This window comes from Agelaius tricolor, unplaced genomic scaffold (genome assembly GCF_023055355.1).
Source record: "Agelaius tricolor isolate 1412-34295 unplaced genomic scaffold, bAgeTri1.0.p SCAF_17, whole genome shotgun sequence".
Taxonomy (NCBI): Eukaryota; Metazoa; Chordata; class Aves; order Passeriformes; family Icteridae; genus Agelaius; species Agelaius tricolor.
In genome coordinates this window covers 14,299,500-14,320,442 of record NW_027269277.1, presented here as the reverse complement: position 1 = coordinate 14,320,442, position 20,943 = coordinate 14,299,500, and the positions used below count along the sequence as shown (strand labels likewise).

General features: G+C 39.6%; 1 long non-coding RNA gene across 1 annotated transcript in view; it reads left to right on the top strand.

Moving 5' to 3' along the window:
* Nucleotides 1-3,006, top strand: part of LOC139597105 (uncharacterized) — a 151,723-nt gene extending 148,717 nt beyond the window's left edge. Inside the window, exon 6 of the long non-coding RNA XR_011681512.1 lies at nucleotides 2,739-3,006. This is a non-coding gene — a long non-coding RNA (uncharacterized lncRNA). The remainder of the gene's footprint in view (nucleotides 1-2,738) is intronic.
* The last annotated feature ends 17,937 nt before the right edge of the window (nucleotides 3,007-20,943 follow it).

Genomic DNA, 20,943 nt, shown 5'->3' with positions numbered 1-20,943 from the left:
AATGATTAATATTTCCACAAAAAGATCATTCTTTAATCTATTTAATATAAGCATAGAGAAAACTAATGTCTGGGACTTGGAGCTAGCAAAATCAAAATAAAGAAATTGAAATAAAGAGAACTTATATAAGTGTATACAATTAATTATTATTCCCATTTGAATTTTTAGTTACTCTGTCCCATACTGCCTTCCATCAGCTCTACCTGCCATTCTATAGGAAAGCTCTCATCCATAAACTCATCTGAGGGCCCAAAGATTCTTTACACAACAGGAGAAAAAGAAATTGTTCTGGTCTTTATTCTTGGTCCTGCTGTCTTCAAAATCTGGGACCTGCACCGTGTATTCTGAAAAATCATCTGTGCCCGCACAATAAATCTGACACAAGAAACACCTTGAATTCCTCTTGGCTCTTCAAATATCTGGCACTGGATGTTCAGAGCTGCCAGATTCTGGAAATTCTGAACACAAATAAAAAAGTTTCTCAATCAAAATAGGTATCTTTAGTTTTAAGGTAAATTTCTATAAAGCATCTTCTAGAAAGATCATCTATTTACTGTTTTGTTATGTAAACCAGATTGATTTCCAGAGCTGTGGGGTTCAAAGGATGTTGCTGGCAGTTCAGTCACCTGAGGCTTGCTGGTTTATGTGTTGAGCTGACCAAGCCCTTATCAAGTGATGTGTTTTGTTGAGATTCTCATCTGGTTTTGTTGTTGTTCAGACTTCAGTTTGTGCTCATAACTCTGTGGAAATGTTTTCAGTTCTGAGAGTGTGAAGTGCAGCCATCCCTGTGTTGTGTTTCGGTGCAGTCACACGTCTGCAATGATGGGCACTGCCCAAAGAGATCATTTCAAACAGAGCCAAATCAGCTGCCTGCCTCACCCTTTATTTCCAGACAGAGTCCTTAATTCCCTGTAATTTTCTGTCAGTGTGGTGATACCTGCCCTCTGGCTAAGAACTGTGGGAAACCAATGTTCAGTCAGGTCAGGTCAGTCAGGTCACTCTAAGGTCACTCTGCTGCTGCTCCAGGCTCTGTCCCAGCATCATAACACAATTGCCCCTCCACTGGAGCAGCCTCCTGAAAAAGGAGCCTTTCCTTTCTTCACTGCTCTTTTCCCTTTCCTCTCCCTGACAGATTACTTGTCCCAGCACTACATCCAATACTCAGTCTTGCTTAACATTTTCCAGCTGAAATGTTCAAACCTCCCAGATTTTCACAGGCTCCAATATTAAAGTATTTTATGACTTTTTGCTAGATGAATGAATTGTGAATATGAACTGCCTCTGCTGACATTCCCAAGGTATGGCACTTGATTTTAGGACACTTGTAAGTAAAGGATATTGAGAATTACAATGCTCTTTCTCAACTGTTTTTGAATTCAGCTGTATCCACATGTTCTGGCTTTGGCTGGCATTGAGTTCATTTACTTCCCAGTAGCTTGTAGGATGTTCCAGTGTCGTTTCAGTGTTGGAGTTTCAGTGGGACTGAAACGACCTTGGTTTTATCTGTGTCTGAGCAGAGCTTACCCAGAGCCAAGGCCTTTCCTGTTGCTCACCCACCCCAGAGAGGGGCTGGGGGTGCCCAAGGAGCTGGGAGGGGACACAGCCAGGACAGCTGACCCCAGGGCATATCCCAGACCAGGCTCAGCATTTAAATCTGGGGAAAAGGAAGAAGGAGGAACATTCAGAATGATGGTGTTTGTCTTCCCAAGTCACTGCTCTGTGTGATGGAGCCCTGCTGTCCCAAAAATGCCTGAAGACCCATTTGCCCATGGGAAGGAGTGAATGAGCTCCTCTTTTGCCTCACTGACACATGCAGCTTTTGCTTTACCTATTAAACTGTCTTTATCTCAACCCACCAGTTTTCTCACTTCTGCAGCTCTGATTTGCCTCCCCATCCCACTGTGGGGGAGTGAGTGACTGAGAGGGGCTCAGCTGCCACCAGGGTAACCTGCAATAGCATGTCCTTAGGTGTCTCTGAAAACCAGTTATTTTCTATATCTTCTTCTGTTAAAAAGCCTGAAGACAGCCAGTAGTCCAACCATTTATCTTTTGGTTGTCTGTAGAGTTATAACAATATAGATGGCATGATTCAGTGTCAAAAAAATCTATAAGCACTTGACCTTACATTATATCCTGTTAAAAGAAAAAACCACCAAAATCCAAACATGGATAATTGAATAGTATTTCATTCTGTTGCCTTTCCAAGCAATATCCCTTCAAAAGCTGGCTCATGCACACAGATGCTTAAAGGTGCATTTCTAGTCTCCAGGGTATTTTAGAATGACACTGTATATTCTTCTGTACCAAAAATATTTCTCTGGTGAAGCTCTTTCCCATCTACCAGGAAAGGTAAAGCCATATTCAGCATAAAAGTTAAAATTATTTTTCATTTATCTTTCCTTTTGAAGTTGTCCAAAATGTCCAGAAAGATTCAGAGGAAAAAAGGAATCTTGATAAGGGTTTGTACACAATACCAACAGGATGGAGTTGTGTGTATGCTAATATTTGCTGTGAAGGGCAGGGGGGAGGGAAGGAGAAAATGTGACAATTATTGGGAGTAAAACAAGCCAGAAAATGAATGCAAACGAAGCAAAGGATAAAGCTTGATCTACTTAGTCTGGTGAACTTTAATGTTTTAATATGTTATGTGTCTATGGATTGTGCCTGGCAATTGATCTGGTCTTGAGCAAGTGGTACATGTATTATTTATTAATTTCCACTTTCTTTTATGTTTCTAGGAATTCAGATCTTCAGAAGAAAAAATTGCTCTCCATCTTCATAGCAAAGTGACGAGTAATCAGTAAATACTTGGGAAGGGAATTTCTTCTGGCAACTTAATTGAAGCAAATTTCATCCTTAAACCTTTAATTTCTTTGCACAAGAAAGAACAATGCTGAAATACATAAGAGGCCATCTTGGAAAAGTGAGAAAGAGTGTGCAAAAAATAACTACACCCAGATGAATGCATAAAGCATAGGAGAAGCACAAAGAATGTATTAGTATATGGCTTCTGCTTTTTTTTCATGGAAATAAAATCTCAGTGAAAGAAAATTTGTATTTGAGTGCTGTCTTTTGCTTCTCTGTTTGTTTTCTTTCATTTAAATAGTTCTTTTCAACAAAATAATTGTATTTTTCAGGTGTAAAGCCCAGGTGTATACCCTTGTTCATGTTAAACTTGGAGAATCCAGTGGTTCTGTCTATCCTTAATGTTTGCCAGTACAGGAAAGGCAACTCTCTCTCTTTTGCAGTTCTGGGAGAGAAGGGTGCATTTCTTTACCTCAGGGGCTGGCTGCTGGAAAATTGAAAGGCTGTTGTAGCCTAACATGAATAAAGAGACACCAAAATGAGATATTTATTCTCTGATTTTATTTTCTTGGCATCTAGGTCCTATCTAGAATAGTTCTCTGTAGGAGAAAACAATAGGAATATCGATGCCTGCTTTGGAAAGGAGGCACCTGCCAGCACCATGGAGAGCTCCCGTCCCAGCCCCAGGGTCAGCCCTGGCAGCACTGGGGGCTCAGCAGGGCCTGGGAGAGGCTCCGAGGGCACCAAAAGCTCTTAGGCTGCACAGCTGTGCCACTGCAGGACACAAACCAACAGGGACTCGCTGCTCTTTCCAAGGGAAAAAGGGACTTTTATTTTCTGACCCTAATATTTATAGATTTCCAAAAGTGACAGTGAATTGGAGGGTGACAGTGCCACCTCTCCAATGACAAACCAACAGTCTATCTATCAAATTTCTCTTCCTCCATAAAAGAATGCAAAACAATAAGTTAATTACATAAAGTGGGTGAAAAAGATTGTGACAAGAATGTAAGCATCAGAAGGCTTAGAAAATCTTAAAAAACAGGGTGACACAGGTGTTTGCAAGGTCCTTCTCCCAACAGAGGGCAAACACAGGAACAAGCACTGAGGGGCTTCTGTGCCCATTTCCCCACGGGCAGGGGGTGCTGGTGTTGGGATGGAAGCTGCAGAGGCAGGAGGTGCCAGGTCAGAACCATCTCAGACAGACAGAGCAGCCCTGTCCCTGCTGCTGGGGAGGGACCAGCACAGCAGCCACCCCCAAACTGTCCCTGACAGCCCTTCCTGCACTGCATTATTCCAGATTTTTAGGATGAAGCCTACTGTATTGAAGCAGGGATTTCCTGACAACCTCAGGGCTTCCAGCAAGGCTCTGCCTGCTGTTCTCCATGTTCCCAAACATTCATACTACAGAGGAAAAGAGAAAACTGCAGATGCCCCTGCTTTGCAGACAAAAGATTTGCATTTAGTGACAGGAGCTGGTTTGCAAAGCTGCAGAAGGTCATACAGGAACATATCAGGGATGTTCACACAGGCTGCTGCTTGCATCTAACAACCAGCAGCACAGCACTGGAGCTGTTTTATTCAAAATGATTCACTGGAAACTTGGAACCAGCTGTATGGTGAGAACTGTGCCTACAGTTAATGTATACAAGAACTTCAAAGACATATTGTTGCTTAAAAAGCATTTTATCCTTCAGGCTAGACAGCTTAATGAACCAAACAATAAACCAAAGTCAAACCTATAGTAATAATGCAAAACATAATATACCAAACCAAATATAATAAAACAAAGTAAAACCTAAACACAGGAAGGCTATTCACATGTAGAGATATTTCCTGCTGCAGGAAATTTCTGTAATTCATAATTTTGGTAATACTCTTATACAAATTATTTTCAAAAAAATTTTTTTTTCATTTTTGTCAGTCAGTGCTGTAATTCCTTGGAGCCTTTTAAGCTGTGGATGTTGCAGAGAACTTCTAAAACTAAGACAACCTCAGAGTAAATTGGTGGAAGACAGTTCAAAGAGCAGCATGTAGGTGACATTCCCTGTGTTACATCTCACTTAATGAAGCTTGCAAATGCAATCAGAAAGACTTTTTAAATTAGATTTCATAATTTGGCTTAGAACCTGAAATCAACTTACCTCCACAGAAATCAACAATCCTGTAACCACAGTAGTACAGAGCCCGGAGTGGGTGAAAATGTGTAGGTGGAAACAGAACAGAATTTTATTCTGTTTTCCTTGGTGCTGGCAATGTCATAAACATCCTGGCATTCTGATATTATCATGTTAATGTTAAAATATTTGGTTGATGCAAATAGGAGTCGAGATGTAATATTCTTTATATGGCATTGCCCAGAGCAAAGTAAGAACACCATGACAACAAGTAGCCTGCAAGCTGTCATGTTATTTGTGTTCAGCTTGCTGAACAGCTTATAAAAAGCCATCAGCTGACAGTCATCCTGAACGTCAATAGTAATTGAGAGAGAAAGAATAGAAGAATTACAAATGGTGAACATGAAAAAAGCCAAAAAAGGTACAATAAAACACCCTAGGAACAATACTTTTCCATACTCTTTGAGTTTTCTTAAATGAGTCATTGATTAAAAAATACAGCTTCTTGAGTAAAACCTTAAATACAACCACTCCAACCTTCAGACATCACCATTCCCCCTGTAGAGAACTTTACTAATTAAAGGTGACAGCACAAAAGAAACCTTTCCAAAATTTTACTGAACAAAACTATCAAGCATTTATTAAATTGACAAAGATGACTACAGGGATATGAGGAAATTTCTTCTGAAAGTACATAGATTATATAGAAAAAAAATCTGAAGAACAACAGTCTCTGTGAACAGTAACACATTTAAGTGTTACTGTTACACATTAATTTAAATAATTTAAGAATATTGCCCAGAGTGCTGTCAGTATCATTGCAGATATACCTCTTGTGATTAGGCCTCACAGTGGTTATTAATCTATTTTTCTTTATTGTAAAATCATCTTTCATTGTTTAGGTTTTGGACCAGCTTATTGCTTTTTTGCCATGTACACAAGTAGTGACTATGAAGCAATGAACGTTTTTGTACTGCTGAACAGGATCACAGAGGTCACTGCCCCGGGGAAATTCAGTTCCAGGAAACAAGCAAGGAGCAAGAGTGCACATTTTACAGGGCTGGCTTGGTTTCAGTGGGACTGTTTGGAAGAGCCAAGTGAGTGGGAATTGATCCTTTAACTGTCACTGTTTCATTTGAAATGTAAAGTATGTGAAACTGTAGCCAGGTGTTTTGAAATCTGAATTTTTACACACAACACGCAATTAGTCTTTTCTAGGTGAAGCAAAAATAAAAATGGTGATACAAAGCTTAAAAGACCTACAACTGGCATTTCTGGCTGTCCCAGGTTTTTGTGTATCCTTTAACACCCAACATATCAGGGAATGCAGAGATGAGCTACTGCTAGTGTAGATGCAAAGCAATATTTTAGCCTTTACTTGTGGAAAAATCAAATTTGTCAGACAGAATGCAGGGCACCAGTACCACCCATTGCTGATTCCCTTGAATGGCACATGGGATCCAATGAACTATTTTGCAGTGTGCTGCACCACTTTCCAAATGCCAGGGAGCTGAAAAGCTGAGCTCGGAGTTGGCTTCATTAATGAGGTACCCCAGTAAAAGTATGAGCAGCTCTGCTGACAGCCCATCTGTCTGCTGCCAGCCAGCAATCGATAGCCTGGCCCTCACCTGCATCAGCTGCACAGAAACTTCTTGAAGAATTCACGGAGCAATCCCTAGAAAGTAAACTGCTTAATTGTGCCTGTCTCAGCTGCCACTGGAAGAAATTAACATCTCCATTTTCTTGAGATGCTAAGAGAAGAAATGAAAAAAAAACCAAAAAAAAAACCCCAATCACTCCAAAACAAAACAACTCAACCAAAAAAGCATTGATACATTATTCATGCCAGGGAAAGAAAGAGGCAGTGATGGGAAAAGTAAACAAACATCAAGGGGAAGTTTCCTGTGTTTGGACCTAAACCTCAGCTTCTGAAGTTCGTAGCATTCCCTCTAAAGACTTTTCCAAAGCACAAATTGCAGATCATCTTGGGAAACACTGCTTCAAATGCACAGTGCAATTGATATAATTATGATTCAGCGAGGAAAAGCAAAATGTTATTACTTCGGTACATAATTTTTGTCATATGTGAGTTTAGATGAGGGTTAACAGGAATTAATGACCCAATTTGCTCTGATACTAAGGGATTTCAAAAGAAAGAAAGCTGAGTATGTTCAAACAGAGGAAGAAACTGAACCTACACATGCATGGTTTTGGTTAAGAGCTCTAAACTCAAGGTCACCACGTAAGAGGATTGTCCTCCTGACATGAGGTTTGTGCCACATTTTAGAAAGGAGACAAGGCCTTTTCATCCAGGAGGACATTCCAGCTGTGCAGCCCTGCAGGTGATGACTTCCTGAGACTCTGATTAACTTCTCTCACCAGAGAAGAGTAGCAGCAATTCCTGGTTATCTAGATAAGCCAGCCTACTTCTGCTAAATGCCTTTAGAATTTGATTTCACTGCAAGGCCCAGACAGCTCAAGTCAGCAGTGAGAGCATCCCTACATCTATTTGGATTCAGCACTGATGAGCTGCACTGTGCAGGACAGGGACCAGAAACTGGGGTTTTATTCACACTGCAGTGCTGAAGTCCATGCCACAGCCAGTGCAGGACCTGCCAGTCCCTGTCACAACACAACAGAGGGAAAATCCTTTGGGCCACCAGCACTGGCATCTCCAACAGCTGCAAAGAACAATCTGGCCTTTGTTTGTGCCATCTCCCAAAATTCTCACCTGAAATAAAATCAGTTCCACAGAATATAATTTATCTGCTAGAGAACTATAAACAGCTGAGTCAAACCTGCTGGCATTTGCAATGTGAACGTTGATCCAATTATTGAGACTGACAGCTGCTAGCACCTTCCTGTAATAATAAAATAATGACTTAGCCAGGGCTTTTTGAGAGCACCTTTCATTCCAGGCCATGCTCCAGTGTGCTGTGAACCCATACAGAGGCTATATATAGGAAGCACTTCACCCACCTGTGACAGGCAGCCACCTACGGATGAATCACTGAGCCTCTCACAGCTCCCATCCCTGGGCCCAGCAGAGCAGCACTCACAGCAGACAGGGATGGCAGAGTGCTCATCCTCAGCTCCCCTGCCTGCTTCTCTGCACACTTATTCAGGCCCTACATCAAAGGAAAGAAGTTCGCAATTTCTTTTTTTTTTTTTTTCGCTTTCATTATGCAACAGCCAGGCTAATATTTATTCATTTATTATTAACAAACAAAAAAACAAACCCACCCAGGAGAATATCTCCTGATCACATTTGCTCAGGTCATAAAGTTTCATCAACACTAGTTAGTTTATGTATATAACCTCATCATTAATATAGCTCGTAGCTATTAATAATTTTGCATTTTAATTTGATATGTTTTATAACACAGAGGAAAAAAAAGCCACCTCTCTGTCACCAGCGCCATCTCCAGAAGTGTTGCTTTGACTTCTGCTGCCTCCCTCCCTCCACTTAGCCTGTGAAATATGAATCCTGTTGTGCAGTGGCATTTGTCAGCCTAGAGAGGGTACTTCTCCTCTGCAATTCCATTTGCATCCCAAGGAAATCCCATCAGCTCTGAGAGTGGAGGAGAGCCCTGCCTGTGCTGTGCTGACAGGGGCTGGAGCGATGCCCCTGACTCTGCTCAGCCCCAGCATCTTCACTCAGCTGAGGCCAGAGACACACAGCTTGGCATCCTGCAGGGACTATCAAGGAATCCTACTGAAAGCCAGAGTCATCACTAGCAAGAGATTTATATTTTTTTTTCAAACCTGAAACAAGATTATATTCCATGTGGGAGCTGCAAAAAAACCTTGTGGAAGCAGCCTAGCCTTAACTTTAAAAATCAAATGCTTTACTAAAGAGATCTTTTAAACCTTGCAGAATTTTTAGAAGTTACTGCAATTTTTTTTTTTCAGTTTTTCAGCACAGAAAAAAGAGGCTCTTACATTTTTAATAGAAAAGGAAACCAAGAACAGGTTGAAAGTATATGCTGAGCACTGGGAACAGCTGCAATTCAACCCTTCTTTTGGCATATGCTAACTCAAAGACAGCTCATAATTTTCAAAGTGTTTTTTCAGAAGAAACTATTGCTGTTGGAGTCAAAAGACTGTTATTTAGACGTGTTTGGGGATTTTTCCCTATTTCTGAAATTCAGCTTAATTTTTCTATGACTAAAAATACTAAATTTGGAAAAAGAAAAATACATGATCAGCTGCTTAACAGTTTCCACTGCTTTCATGTAGCCTTGCAAACTATTCTTACTATTCTTATACTATTATTTGCATTCAATTAGGATTTAGAGTGAGTCAAGGAAGCAAACTGAGCTCACTGTCTGCTGGGTGAGCAACACTCATATTTAGACTTGGTTAAGGATTGAGTTTAGAGACTCAGAATTTATTCTCCAGTTCACAGTGCTGACTTTTTTATGTCAAAACTCTCTTACAGGAATGAACCTTCATGAAAGGTTTTCAGAAATGTGCACATAGAGAATCTGATAGATCTTTTGATCAAAAAAGTAGGATATAGATATTTCCTACCCAACTCCTAAAATTTAGGAAAGAAATTTGCATGCACCCATCCACACCCCCATGATACACTTTAGTCATGAATCCACCTCACTGGTGACTGTGTTGTATGAACTGTTCTTCTGAGGAAATGGCACAAATTATTTCTGATTGGGATTCATTAAGTTGGTGTGTAGTGATGGAAATTCCTCTGTCTGATGAATCCTGTGCCAAACCTTTCTTACAGTAAAATCTATGAGATGGCAGACACACACACACACACACACACACACACACACTGACAGCTGATATTGAGTAGGATGCCTCAGTTGGAAATTGTGCCAAAATTGCAGATTTGGCACAATAAGGTGTAAAATCACAGGCCTTGACTTTATGTCTCACTCTCCTCACAGCTTTTTTTGCTCTAATTTAATTTCTTCCACGGCTTGCAGTAAAATATTGTATTTATTTCAGGTATGATCATTCCTAAGCTGGCAATCACTACTGTGATCACATAAGACAGTATAAATTCTTATAACAATAGCCATAGTGATTTAGAATAAGGTAGAGGTTTTTCACATTTACATGATTGCTTAAATACTTTTATGATGCTCTGCAGTAATTTAAATCCTTTTTATTTCTAGTCTGTTTTGGCAAAATTAAAGTATATGCATTTTCAAAGTGCTATTAAACACAAAGGAATAGGAGATTCATTTTGAGTTTATATTCTATCAATATCCATGTTTAGATCTGACAAGACTTCTGACTTTAACTTAATGTTTGTTCACTACCTTTATTTTAATAGCTCCCCTGTGGTTCTGCAAGGGAGAAAGAGAAAGCAATGTGTGCTCCATACTATAGATCTTTAATGCAGTATAAATTGTTCATAGAGTTATATAAAGTTAGAAGAAGTCATAGTGAGTTTCCTAGAAAAATATATTTCACAGTAAACCACACCTTTAATTTTTACAGATCTCAGCTATACTACTGTTATTATTTTTATAAAAATAATTATTTAATGGTAAAGTTCTGAAAATGTGTGTTGCAATTTTGTGTTTTAAACCGAAGAAAATCAGTGGAGATGATGCCTTTGATGATAAACACTGACTGTTCAGCATTGACAGCATCTAGGAATTTTCTGCCAACAGAGTTAAGCTGCTGGCTCAACTACAGCTTTTCTTTTGAGCCTTTGGACAGATAAACACATAATCTTGGACCCATGAAAGATCTGAGGAGCTAAAAGTAAAATATTGACTTTCAAACCTACCACTTGTCATCTTGCTCTGGATTAATATAATTCCTCCAGGCACGAGAGACTCCCAAAGGTACATCTGAGTCACTTGGTCACAGAGTCATTGGCCCTGCCAGGCCCTGTGAGCAAAGAATTATTTTGGCATAGAGAGAGGAACAGTTTTGGGAGAGAGAAAGGGGAATCTTTTCATTTGAAATACCTCCTGCCTTGATGTACAGGCACATTGGTCAGGCCTTTTGCTGGAATTTTCTAGCAAAGCAGAGTGAGTTTCCTGCCCTTAAAGAAGAACTTTGCTGTGACTCCTGCCTGGATGGAGGCAGCACCCTCCAGTCCCAGCTGCAGGTCCATACAACACATTTCTTCTCAACCACTTTGGCTTTACTTTCTCGATGCTCTCAGTTGCAGACTGTCCAAGGTCAAGCTATGCAAAGATGAGCTCTTGGCATTGTCTCCTGTCTCTCTTTGTACCCATTTTCAAAATGAGAAGACTATTTCTTCATTTTATAGGGCATGTGGAATGCCAAATACACATGGAAGAGTGAAGAGATGCTCCAAGGGGGTCTCAGTGGACTCAGAATGTCCAAACTCCTCCTCGTGAAGCAAAGTTCCATCAAAGCTCTGGCAAACCTGGCTACGAGTCCTCCACTTCTCAACTCACTGCTTCTAATTCATGGCAATGTCTTCTGACAACCTGGAAGCTCTACAAAACTGGCAATTATGTCATATTTATTAATGTTCATTTTAGGAAGGCTTGTTTAAATTCATACTATTTCTCAAAAAATATTAATCTTAAACTATCATTTTTTAAAAAAAATATTTGCTTCCGTGGGAAATTGAAAGCACTACTTTTATCCTGAAATAAAAACTTCTTCAAAATATGCTCAATTCCCATGAAACAAAATTGAATTTCAGCCAGTTTTGATCTAAACAGTAAAGCCTTTTCCAGCATCAGAGTCTAATTTTGAGGAGCTATTAAAATACTGAAGCCTTGTTGTGATAAATATCAGCCTGCAGAGGGAATTCAGTGGCAAAATTTTAATCTGTTTTATAGAAATGCTCACAAGGTCATCGTAATTCTACTATAAACAGAAACATGAACAGTTTACCTCAGTTTTTATTTAACCTCAAGGTCCTAAAGGTTCTTGTGCCAAACAGCCTCATAGCACTAACACTTGATTTTGTGAAATTGCTTCAAAGTCAACACAAAATGAAATAACCCCAAACATCCATGAACTGATTTAAAGCCCAGTATATCTCCACATTCTGCAGTTATCTCCTTTACAATTACAGTGCCTCATTTAAATTTTAATGAAAAAGAACACTGAAGGTGAATTAATTAAAAGGAAAATATTTCTGTTTACAGCCTTGATCATTGATTTTGACTTGGTCATTCAAAATAATTCCCTTTTCCTCCCTGCTTAGCCATATTATTATTAGAGTTACTCTGATTATCTATTCATTTAGGATAAAAGATTGAATAGTACTTAGGCATCTCTATTGTCACCTATGCAGTCAGGATAAGTAAAATGAGTGAAAAAATTCTGCTTAGGCTGACAAGATGAAAAGTTCCCCAGACTCTCAGCCTTATGCTGCTGTGCATGTCCAGAAGTGCTGCCTCAGTATTTGCCTTCCACACAAAGCTTCTCAAGGTTTCCAGCTGAGGCATCAATCTTTCCATTCCAAGTCATTGCCCCTTGTCCTATCACTCCATGCCCTTGTGAACTGTCCCTCTCCAGATCTCCTGGAGCCTCTTTAGGTGCTGAAAAGCTGCTCTGAGGTTTCCCCAGAGCCCTCTCATCTCCCTCAGCCTCTTCACAGGAGAGGTGCTCCAGTCCTCTGAGCATCTTCATGGCTCTCCTTTGGTCCTGCTCCAACAGGTCCAAGTCCTTCCTGTGCTGGGGGCCCAGAGCTTCTGAGGCTCTGGATGTACAAGACTAGTCTTAGAAGAAGGGTGCTTTGTCAGGGACTTGTGTGTGACAAATTGTTTGGGTGTGCATGTTGGCAGTATAAACATAGCACTGAGCTGATATTTTTGGGACCATTTATATTGCTAGGAATCTCAGTAAGATATTCCTCCTTTCCCACCTGGAGAATGGGTGGACCCTGAAACTTAAAAGACCATGATAAAAACGTTTTGTGGTTGTTGTAATCCGTAGCTAATATTTAAAACTAATTCCTGGAGAATGAGCAGAAAAGGAGTTGCACTGTGTGTGCAGAACACACACAATTTTTGTATATTTGTGTTGTCTTAGGTTACAATGTAAGATGTAACCAAAAGTATGTATTCTATCACCATAAGCTGTTAAATCAGTGGGGCAGTGTTCTCTATCTCTTCCCTGACACATCCCTGATAAAGCCCTCTGAGGACAATCTTCAATCTTCTGTTAATGGGCCCTCAAGTCTCTCTGTATGACTGATAAAATTACATCACCTCATTGTGAGATGCTCTGCCCAGGGGAGGAACCAAGCGTTCCTACCTGGATCTGGATCCTAAATGGATCCAACCTCTATCAATCTGAGGTTTGGAACACCATGAGCAGCACAGCCCACTGGATTCCCAGAGAAGAGCTCCATAGTCACCACTGGACCTCCAGAAAAGGATCAGACTTTCCTACAGGATCACCACTTAGGACAGAATCACATCCATCGCTCCAAAAGGACTGCAGCCACCCTTTGATTGTTCTGCTACCACCACCCTGACCCACAGGGTGTCAGGTCATATCCTGACTGTCAGTTTAGGCCAGTGATTCTGTATTATTGCCTTTATCTTAATTTTCCTATTAAATTGTAGTTCTGACTTGGGCTCTCCCACTTCTTGAAAACTAGTACATATTTATACACACTTTTCCTAGTATTGGCATGTACTGCAGATTCCATGCAGCCTTTGACATTCTCTATGTCATAACTGTCCTACACAGACTTCTGTGCCAGTTGTCATTGCTCATTGGTGGCATAAATGCATGTACTCCAGCATATTTAACTTCTGATATTTATCCCAATAATTTCTTCATTCTTATTTATTTACATTGGACCAGAATGTGTATATAAATAGTTATCCATTTAATTAGTGCAGCTTTGTAAGGCACCACGTATTAAACAGTTGTTCACTCAAAAGGCAAGGGAGTGAATCTGGGTTTGCATTGTGTGTGGAGCCTTCTGGCCCTGAGTATTAAATTCCAGTATAATGAGGACCTTGTGCTGGTTGTATACCAGACAGGGATTCAGCTCGTTCTGCCAGAGATCTGGCAGCAATGTAAGACTGAGCAGCAGCTGCCAAAAATTACTTGATATTGTGTAAGCCCTTGTGCTGTACAGTTTGAGAGTTGAAAGGGTTCATGTGCAAGAGCAGCATCTGCAAATGAAAGTGGAGCCACATACAGTGGAGCCACATATGTAATAACCATCTGCTGTGCATCCCCTCCTCTCCCTTTGTGCTGAATGGCATCAAACATGGGGAGTCCATATGAGCACTTTGGGATTAATGATATGGTGAAAAGCATTTTTTTGTTCACTATATGATATTTTTGTCAGTGGAGAGGAAGAAATGTTATTTGACCCCCAAGGAAGTAGAAGCTGAGGTGAGGCCCTGCAAAGGTTGGAGGCTTCCACCCAACCTCCTCATTTTGTTCTTTTTTTAACTGCAAAATGGATCTGAAAGTGTTGAAAGTGAAAATCATTTTGGGGAAGCTAAGTGGAAAGAGTGGTTTAGAACAGATTTCACTTTAATTTCTGATTAACAGCAATGAAAGGACTTTTCAAAATTACACTAAAGATAATTTCAATATTCTTTAACTGAAGAGAAAGTTTCATTTATTTTCAAGCCTTTTTCTATGTAATTCCTGTTATCTTTGAATAGAAGTGGATCTAATTAGCTGCTCTTAGAGAAGTACTTGACAAAACGATTGCTTATGTACCCTGTTCACTTATTCAACCTTTCTCCAGAATACAAGGCATAGGTCATTTTAACAAAGTTCTATAATATTATGAGTTTAACCTCTTTGCAGTGTATGCTATGAGTTTCAGAATTTTGTGAACATAAAAGCACAAGCTTGATTAATTCTCTATTTACTCTTCAAGATGGTTAGCCTGATTAGAAGACAGCCTAAGAAACCAAGACAGTATTTTTAAATGAAATTTAAATAATTTTTTTTGCCCTGACAATTCTTTTCCCCTTGAAGGATCTCAAGAGGATAAAATGGAGGGTGACAGCACTGAGGGAAATTAAACAGATGAAGACTATTTGTAGACAAATTGCAGACATGCTCATCTTGTTAATTTACAGTAAAACCTAACACTTATCCAGACCTCTGCCATGACAAAAAGCAAAAAAAGGGAGGCATTTCTAATTTCTCAAGTGCACTTCAGATTGAATTATGTTCTGCTACATTCACTGAGGAATCCTATTAATGCCTATTTGCAATTGCAGTCCTTGGGTCAAATTTGGCTCTGTTTTTTTTCTGGTGAGATTAGATCATTGTGTTAGTTTATTTGCTTGTGCTTCTTCCCATCCTCTGTCAATTGCTCTCACTCTCCCAAATGTTTCCAGCACCATAATCATCATCATTATACAAATTATGCAGAAGGACCCTGTGCATGCATATTCTTACCATCTTCTGCTGCATTAGAGTGAAACAATGTCACAACAAATTTCAGTCGTTGCTTTCTGACAAGCACACACAATCTAAACTAGTCCTTGTAAGCCATGCTGGCAGCAGGAATTTGTAGGTAAGAGGTATAGATATATATCACCACATTTCAGCTTTCCAGAATGAAATATCTTGTTCCAGCTGCTCATCTGGATTCATTTGAGAGTTGACAGAGAGTCTAGCACCTCCAGAGTGTGATTCTTCTCCATGGTGTCAGACATCTGTCTTGGCCTGAGATGCACCATCCACCCCATTCCAAAGTCTCACCATTCCAAAAGAATCCGGTCCCAGATGAAACCTCACTGCAGGATTCCAGGCTGGTGAGAGCTGTGCAAAGTGTCTGTGCCTGGTGTCCTTCCTGCCTGGAGTCACAATGGTGCACAGCCATGTGCCATTTTAAAGGTGTTCTTGTGATCACCATACATGAATAAACGAATCAGCCTTTTCAAAGGAAACTGTTTGGGGTCTGACAGAGAACTCACACTAACAGGGGTTCAATCCTGATGGGATCCAAACCTGATAGGGCTCCAGGGAACATCCACCAGCATTGTGTCATATTCCACCCTATTTTAAACTAATAAACTAATAAACTAATCAGCTTTTTCAAAGGTACCAGGAAACTGTTTGGGGTCTGACAGAGCGCTCACATTAACAGGGGTTCAATCCTGATGGGATCCAAACCTGATAGGGCTGCAGGGAACATCCACCAGCATTGTGTCATATTCCACCCTATTTTAAACTAATAAACTAATAAATTAATCAGCCTTTTCAAAGGTCACAGGAAACTGTTTGGGGTCTGACAGAGCACTCACACTAACAGGGGTTCAATCCTGATAGGGCTGCAAGGAACATCCACCAGCATTGTGTCATATCCCACCCTATTTTAAAATCATCAGTAGGCAAACCATGCAGCACAGGTTTGTACAAGGACAACTTACACATCCTGGCTGAGGGGCTCCATGTGTTCCACAGGATTCTGTTTCCTACAGACAACAGACGGTCATTTTAACTCTTCAGCAAAAGCAGCAATATGATATAATCTCTGAGCTTTTCCAATACAAAAGAAGAGTCAAATCAAGAAAAAATATTTCCCATTTGTTTTAGTAGGTAGCACACAGCTGCAGTTAAGTCTTTGACATTTGTAATTCTCAGACATTTACCATCATATACTGTCCAAGGGAAAAAAAAATGTCATTTTCTTTTAATGAGCACTCAGAATTTTTGTTAGCTGCCAACAGTATTATTTTAACAGGCTGTTGGAACAGAGGGTGAGAATGGACTGCACTTGTGTAGGAAGTCATTAATTGTTCAGACCATATCTTGTTGTGGATTTCTCAATGTAACATGAAAGTAATTTTGAGCAGTGACTTAGAATAATTACCACTGTGAAGAACTATTTTGCACAATTTATTACTGAAGCACAGATTTAGTCTTGGAGAAGAATGACAAATGAATAAACATGTAGTTGAAGTACTATGAATTGGTGAAGTGGATTAGCATTAAATAAATTTGAAATCAAGACTAACAAATATAAACCTCCTTAGAGCCAGAATAGAAATGTAGTGTAGCCATTCTCAAGTAAGGCTGAGGATTAAATGATGAAATATTTGACAGAAGCTAATGAGCCATCATCATAAGCAATAGGGTGTTAAAATGAAAAAAGGGAATTGCTATGAAACACATTTTTTCTGATTAATTTTTAGAGTTTTCTGAGTACATTTTTTCCCACATGCATATGAGTCCTGAACTACTACTTTCTTGCCAATTTGGATCTGCAACTAATGGCTTGTGACCACATAATGAGTTGTAATATTTAACTTGGATTCTGTGATCCCAAATGTACTTAAAAAGTTTTGATATTTTCGTTCTACATGTGGCAGTGCAAAGAAAATGTCCTTCTAGTCACACAGAGCTACGAAAATATTCATGGTTTTGAGATACAAAATTCATACCACCACTCTTTATCTTTCCCTGCTCTGTGGGAAGAAAAACAGAGATTGCACTCACAGAGTTCTCATAAGCCCTGCACACTCAGTTCTCAGCAGGGGAATGAGCACCTGAAAACTTGCCCAAAAGGCAGTGCAGTGGGGTGGGTGGAAGGGTGACCCAGGTGACCTGCCTGCCTCTGATTATGTCTTTTGTGCCCAGCTGGCTGAAGTCACTGAGGAAAAGCTGCTTGAAAGGCCATCGTCATTGATTTCTCTCTGCTGCTGCTGAGGTCAATGAGTTGGTGTTATCATGATTCTTACCCATAAATATCGATGCGAAAACTCTCATTGACTCCAGCACAAGTGAGGGCAGGGCAGTACTCTTGGAAATCCCATCTGCTGCATTGCAGTTTGCTGCTCCAGAAAAAAGGCCATGACTATGCATGATGTATTATGAAGGCTGAAATGCTGGTACTTCAAAGAGTGCTTAATTAGTTCAGATAGGTCATAGGCCCTCAGAAAGTACCAATTGTTTCTAAGATTTTATTCCCTACTGATGCCATTTTTTTCCCCCAGCTGACAGATGGAAAATGTGCTTGCAGTGACCTTGTCTGGATATTTTTTTTTATCATTTGCAGAGGAGTCAAAAATGCAAGTAACAAATTCCTTCAGTAATTTGAACAACGTACATCCTTCTGCTAAGCAATCTATGCCATCACCTGATTTTGAAATAAGTTCCTATTAATAAGCTATTCCATCTACAAATAATTATCATCAGGAAATCAGTTGTGAGATTGCTACAGTGCAAAAGATTAAATATTCTATCACATGCTTTTATTTTTCCTGTGGTTGTAAACTTTTTGCAATAGTGTCCTGAATTCAGGACACAACTAGAAAGAATCATTATTGTTATTTCTGTGTGAAAGGGAGCACTATTTATTTTTCTGATTTGTTCTCAGGTCAAGACAATTTTTCTTGACTATGTTAGTTCTTAGCTACCACTGTTTTTCTTGTGCTGTGAGCAGTTGAACAGGACACACCCACCCATACCTGTGAATCCAGCAAAACTGAGACCTCCATTCCTTATTAAAAGAGGCAACAATCAATAACATATTAAAGAACACAGCTATAAATTATTCATGACAGTAAATCCCAATAAGTGCAGTATGCCACATGATGCAGAACATTAAAAAATTGCATTGCTTGCCATATCCAGATCAATATTAAAGAGATTGTTAAATTGAGATCAGGGAAAACAACAAACACAGAAAAAACCCAAAAGTGAACCACAAACTAAAATCCATAAATCAGTCAATCATAAATAATTAAGGTGAACAGCCTCTGCTTTGTAGAATGTACAACACATTTAGAGAGCAGTATTTGTTTGGATAAAATTTCAAAACTTACAGCATGTAACTCTTGGTTTGAAGTTTTACTCATTAGCAGCATTGGTTGCTCAGTACATTCCAGCCAGATGAAAGCTCAGAACCACACTTGTAGCTGATGTAAACCTGTTTAACTCCATTAAAGCTGTTGGTGATGCAGGATGATAATCTCTCTAAATTTGGCCACTACATTTGATCAGGAATGAAACATTAAACAAACACTTGAGCAACGCTTTGGCCCCCCCTGCACTCTGCTGAAGTTGATGGAAATTCTCCCACCTGCTTTGAACCAGGCCTCCTGTTGGGATTTTATTCTCAGATCTAGGACATAGCTTTACAAGTAAATACAGAAAAAAATCTGTCATGAACTTTCCTCAACCTACCCCAAAAACAACAGGCTGGGTGAACGATTGTTGGACTTTTCTCACTAGGTGGGAGTTTATGGGGTTCTACACCCCAAAATAATGACACCCAATTGCTCCTGAACGTTGTCTTCGTACCTTCAAGCGTGGATATTCTGAATATACAGTGACAGAACAGGTTCTGGTTCCTCCAGAAAGGCAAGGAAAATGACATTATAGTTTCAGCTGTGCAGATCTCTCATGGCATCTGATGAGGTGTTGAGTCCCAGCACAGGCAGAGGCAGTGCTGATGAGCTCTGGCTGACAGATGCACCACATAATGCCAAGGGTCTGCTGCACATCTCTGGGTGATCCCAAACAGGCAAACAGCCAAGGCACTGCACACTATCTCCCTGGGAGAAATCTGTTGTCTTGTCAGCACAATAAATGTGTTAAGCATCATTAGCAAGATTCTTAATTACCTATTTTGAATTAAGCAGTGGCACATGCTATTTACTACTGCAGAAGAAAAAAGTGATAATTTTGTGCAGACAAAGAACTGTGCCTATGAAATTACTCCAGTACTGGAGCCAAGGAAAAAGTAGATGTAAATACATTATAAATTGAATTTGAATTCTTCAATTGATAATATTTTCTAACTTGGTGAGTAATGAAAATTCACATTGAATTTTCTGCAACAACTATTTGAACTGAAGGAAAGAGACACCCAATTCCTTCAGAAATGAATGGGAATGCTGTTTGCAGTGCCCAGAGGCAGATTTTGAGAACTTTTTCCTTGATCTTTTTTGATGCAATGGGTTCTGTTCTAGTCAAAGGCAATAATGAAAAGCTGTGTTTCCCTTGCTTTCTGACAACAATGCCTAAACTGCTGCTGTTAATGCAGAGTGACCAAACACACATGTTTTTTCAGTTTCTCTTCCTCTCAACACTTTTGTCCAACCTGGTTTATTTTCTGCTTAAGTACACAATTTAATAACAGATTGCATTATATGTAAAAAGCCACTCATGCATGTAACATGGCAGTACTGTTTCTTAGCATGGTGCAGACCTCAGATGTATCATTAACAATCACCTCCATATTACTGAATACAGAAATCTATTTCTTCATTTCACCTTCGGGACAGAATAAGTAAAATTTCAGCAATATATTGTAAAGATATACTAGCTTCTAAGGAGAGCATTTTTTTTCTCTGTTAAAACTACAAATACACTGGATGAATGTTAGTCTATTTCCATTTTTTATGACTTTTTTATTTGGTGTTTCTGATTAGATGGGGCATTTCCTGTTTGCTCTATTTTATCTGTTCTGTATGTGCAAATTCGAGAGACCATAAAAAAAACAGACTATGGTCAAGGTTATGCTTTACAGTAGACTTTCTAAATGGACAGTTTCCAGCTTTTTTCTCATAAATATAAAATGCATTGACCTAAACAAAATGGTATCATAACCATATAAATATGTTTTTGCACCAGCACCCAGTGTGATCAGTTTAACACTCACTGTCGTCCTCAAAGACTTGTCTGGTCATGCTAGGTGGAAGTGAGAGATTTCACTAAAATTCTTCTGCTTTCTATTCAAATGCTCACAGTGCACCCATTTCTGCTGGAATGGAATTAATGTTCTCACAGCAATGGCAATAAGGGTCCCAACTTGGGACCAAATATTATTTTGCTAAAGAGATACTGGAGTATTTCAGAGGGAATATGGCCTTAGCTAGGAAGTTATGATCTAACAGCAATTTCTCCACTAGCTAGTAAGAAAGAAAGCACTCTTAGATATTTTGGGGTTTTGGAGAAGGCACATTCCAAACTACAGTCTGATTGTAGGCTCTTATATCTATTATTGTCATCATCATAATCATATTCCAGTTATTAAACTGTTCTTATTTCTACCCATGAGTTTTATTTTGTTTCCCAGCTCTCCTCCCCATCCAGCCAGGGTGGGGAT